This window comes from Camelina sativa, chromosome 3, assembly GCF_000633955.1.
Source record: "Camelina sativa cultivar DH55 chromosome 3, Cs, whole genome shotgun sequence".
In the NCBI taxonomy this organism is placed as follows: Eukaryota; Viridiplantae; Streptophyta; class Magnoliopsida; order Brassicales; family Brassicaceae; genus Camelina; species Camelina sativa.
The window spans coordinates 21,291,914-21,296,504 of NC_025687.1; the positions used below are offsets into that span (position 1 = coordinate 21,291,914).

At 36.8% G+C, this 4,591-nt stretch overlaps 1 pseudogene; it reads right to left on the minus strand.

Annotated features, from left to right (window-relative positions):
• Nucleotides 1-1,492, minus strand: LOC109130719 (annotated as a pseudogene).

Below are 4,591 nucleotides of genomic sequence, written 5' to 3' on the forward strand. Positions count from 1 at the left end.
CTAAACCATGTATTTAAAGGAAAGGACGACCCAAGTCAAGAGTTTTTTTGGTTGTTTTGTCACCGACTTAGTGACGGTCGACACCAGTGACGTGTTAGCGTCGGTCGACACCGATCTAGTGTCGGTCGACNTGGCTCGTATTGGATCCCAAGAACGTAAACCCCAACCACAATTTGTCGTCTTGAACACTGCCATGTGTAACTTCAAACCGTTTTGAACCAATCGATTTTTACATTCGTTGGGGCATGAACAAGATTCACCTCACTCGTAAATCAATGGTTTTCGACACACCAAAATGGAGTTATGGTATGGTAACTCACCAAGGTTTCTTCGCATGCACATGCAACTTTGATGAAAGCATGGCTGACCTTGACAATTACGGCATCCAAATTCTTGGGGATCGATGTTTAAATCAAGCATCATTCTTGAGTGATCCTGAGATGTGATGTATTCAAATTCTTCAGGAATTGTTTTGTCATCTTCATCTACATCGTTAACCAGCGGCACTCGGAAATCCTCTTTTCCAAAAGAAAGATCTTGAAGTATAAAACCCTGCCTCGGGTCGTGCGTCCTCAATTCTTCATCTAATTTCCAGCTTGCATAACCAGAATTAGGTTGTTTTGGTTTCCTCACCATTTTAAACTTGAACTCTTTACCCCCGCTTTTTCCTATCACATAATACGTTTCAAAAACTAGATAAAGTCCATCATAAATGTATACCTTTCTCGTGTCATCATTGGGGTCGCCTCTACCTCGGATGACTCTAACGTCATTTCCTATTCTTCTACTGGTATCAAGTGCAAGGTTTCCTCTGTCCATAGTTTGATCACGAGGTAAACCGTTCTTATCTGTTCCGCCATATCCAGAATAATCAAGCATTCAAGATCTTCGGTTTCCTCATCGTACTGTCCTAATGTAACCACACTTGTTGCAAGAGGTTCTACTGAACCATCATCAGCCGTCATAAAATCAATGCCACCAAACCGTTTGTTTGTGAAGCCCGACTAAGCACATTTCACCCCAGTAATAAAAAATATCTCCTACTTGTACTCCAGGAACAAGACCAATCCTCCTTTTCATATTAGTTTGGACCCCATAGTCCTACAATTAACGATCGCTGTTATAAGCATGTCTCTCTGGAGATTTAGTTGGCAAAATCTCCGTCTTACCGCTTCAAAACCAACTCAACTATCTCCTGGTTTCCGGTTTCCCTTTCTGCTTTGGTTATCCCTGAATCAAAGTTTCGGGAAGAGAGAACCTTTCTTGTTTTGGGATCTTCTGTTTTTGCCTTTTTCACCGGGGTCCTCAAGTTTTTGAAACCCTTTGGTCGACCAAGCCCTTGTTTTTTAGGAGCAGTACTTGGACCAATACCAGAGGAGTAGTTGTTGAAGTCATCAGATGGTCTCACAGTTCGTAGTTGTGTGAGAGCTAGAGGAGGAAGGCCGAAGGTTGATGGTGATGGGTTTTTTGGGATGTTGATGAGGTTATCCATTGCAAATCTTATCAGTCTACAAAAGTAATGAGATATATGGTTTACGAAAACAAGTGGCAGGGTAGAGATAAGAGGAGAGAAACAGAGACGAGAAAATTATGAATGAAAAATGGTTGAAGTAGCGTACATAAATGTTTTTGAATATGTGAAATTCTGGTAGATAGAAAGATAATCCTCTATTTATAATCATATAACGATATGGATTAATAACCGTCAGATGAATGTCCACCGTAGTTAGTCATTAAAAAGTCCCAGATTTCTTTCTATTCAATGTATTCAAGACTATCCATTAATATTTTGACTATATTTTAAAAAACACAATTAATATAAATGTGAATATTATTATTTCTATTTTACATAATATTTTCTACTCTGTATAGTTTATTCAACTATTTTCAAGAAAAAAAAAAGTTAAATGGGTTCAATCAACATCCACCCATAAATGGGTATAAATGTTTGGTCATTTTATTTTGAATATGACTTCAGAAGAGATTTTCATTTAAAAACTTACTATATGAAAGTTAATTATTATCTTTGAAGAATAAAAAAGAGTAGTATATGTATTTTTCTCATAGATAGTAACGTCATTAGAACATCTTCAATGACTAAATCCTCATTAACAAAATAGTATTATTTTTAGTTTATTTTCGTTATCTAATTAAATTTGAAATGATAAATTTAAATTAACAAATTAGAACAAGACATGTTGCATTTGGGCTTAAACCATAGTTTTCTTTGAAACTTAAGAACCCATCTCTACTCTCTCCTTCGTTTTAATTATTTTGGATGATTTTATGTTAAGAAATTCACTTTAAAACCCCTTCATGTGCTATTATGATTACAAAATGTATCCAATATTACAATTAAATTTTAGACACAAAACTAGATTTCCTAAACTCCACCAATTGTTTTACGGCGCCTTCTCCATTGATTAGTGGCACCGTGCCTCCACAACTAGTCAGTAGCGTAGAAAGTAACATAACCGACCGTCAATCAAGGGGTGGGCTCACGGGCCAAGAGAAGACATAGACCTATTAAAAAGTGGTAGTGGGAGAGTTACAAAAGAAAATATAGGGAGAGAACTCTAGAATTCAGTGTATATGAGCTTAGTAATCTGAGAATTTATGACTTATCGAGAAGTGATTGTGTGTATCGTGCTAGTGAGAAAAAAAAACCACAAAAAGGCCAAGCAGTGGTTTATAGCGTTGATAAAAAAAATAGTTAAAGCATATGAAAGTAATATAACCGACTGTCAGTCAAGGGTGGGCTCACGGGCCAAGAGATTACATGGGCCTATTAAAAAAACTGGTAGTGGAGAGTTATAAAAAAATATTGGTTTATCCCTTTTTTTTTTTGGAAAAAAGTAGACATTGAGGATAAGAATCTGTTTTTTTTTGGAAAAGGCTCGTAAAGATTCTCTAACCATTCCATTCTTTCCACATCTATAATCCTATTAAAAAAAAAAACTGATTTGTTGGTCAGTATACTCCATAGTTTTTGTATATATATTCACATGAGAATATAACCACAAGATTATAAAAAAAATGGTTATGGCACTACAAGAAAACAGGCGTTTAACGAGTCCCATAATTGTCGCTAAACAGTCGCAAATCCTACTTTGTGACTACTTGGCGACTATTTCAGATGGTCGCTAAGAAATAGTCGCAAAATTTAGGTGTCTCAAAATGGTCGCAAATTTATGACGGAATTATGACTGTCGTGATATAGTCGCCAATAAGCGACTCTCTACAGACTCTTTATATTATGAAGCTTTGGTCGTAAAAGTAGTTACAAGTCAGTCGCAGGTTATTGATTAAATTGTGTGACCATTTTCAGACTCCTTATTGTCGTCGCAAAATAGTCCCCGTTTATTAGTAACCACTTTGCCACTAATCTGATAATTTCATAGAAATAAATTTGGTCGCAATTTGGTCGCAATTTGGTCGCAATTTGGTGACATTTTAGCATATAATAAACCTGTTTTATCTATCAAATTTGGAATGAATCACAATAAATAAAAATTGAAAACCAAATTACCACAAAAGATATCATAATTATTCATTAAACATAAAGATTAGCATAATCATTGTATTAACCAAAAAGATCATCCTAAAGCAAAACCAAGTAAAAAGTCTCAAACAAGCAATTCATGTTTTTTTAGAGAAGACAATGTTTAGAACTTGGAGTAAGTGGAGAAAGGGGATGTGGTGGCTGGTGTTGTGTCTAACTCGGTTGTTGGTGAGTACCTGACACTGTTGCTGGCTGTATGATGTCTTCTGGTGTGGAGTCTTTAGGTGCGGTTGCTGGTACAGTTGGTCGCAAGGAAGCCATAAATATTGAAAATCCTGGATCTTTATCTTTTATGTAGCTGTAACATCCGCGAACTAGTTCTGTATTTTTAGAGTGAGTGTCGACCGACACCAGGGGTGTGTCGATCGACACCACTAATTCTGGGTTTGTCGGGTATGTTTTTAATTCGTGATTTTGGTTGGTTTGGTTTGGTTGGGTTAGCTAAACCATGTATTTAAAGGAAAGGACGACCCAAGTCAAGAGTTTTTTTGGTTGTTTTGTCACCGACTTAGTGACGGTCGACACCAGTGACGTGTTAGCGTCGGTCGACACCGATCTAGTGTCGGTCGACACCAGACTTAACCAAGTTTGTGTTTTCCTGTCTTGATGTGTTGCTTGTGTTTGGTTTGTTGGCTTTAATAATGGAATTTCAGTTGTTTGTGTGTATAGCCCAGCAGATGGGAGGATGGCCTCACAGAGTGTTTATAATAATACTCATGCATCTCAATATGTGTTTGTGGTGCAGGTAAAGACAAAGTGTGATCATGGAATCAAGGCGATGAGGGGGAGGATGTTCTAGAGGCTTGATTGATTATGGTCTAGCTATTGTTAGGTTGCTAGTGTTGAGTTGATAGAATATTGTAGGATGTTGGAAATTGGTTATTACATTATTGGTTTAATGGAATTGTTTTGTTATCCGCTGTTGTTGATTGTTGCTAGGTTGTTAGTGGGTATAGGACTACTAGTGAATTAATATTATTATTATTAAAAACGGGAACGGTTGTTTCATTTTGGTATCAGAGCCTATAC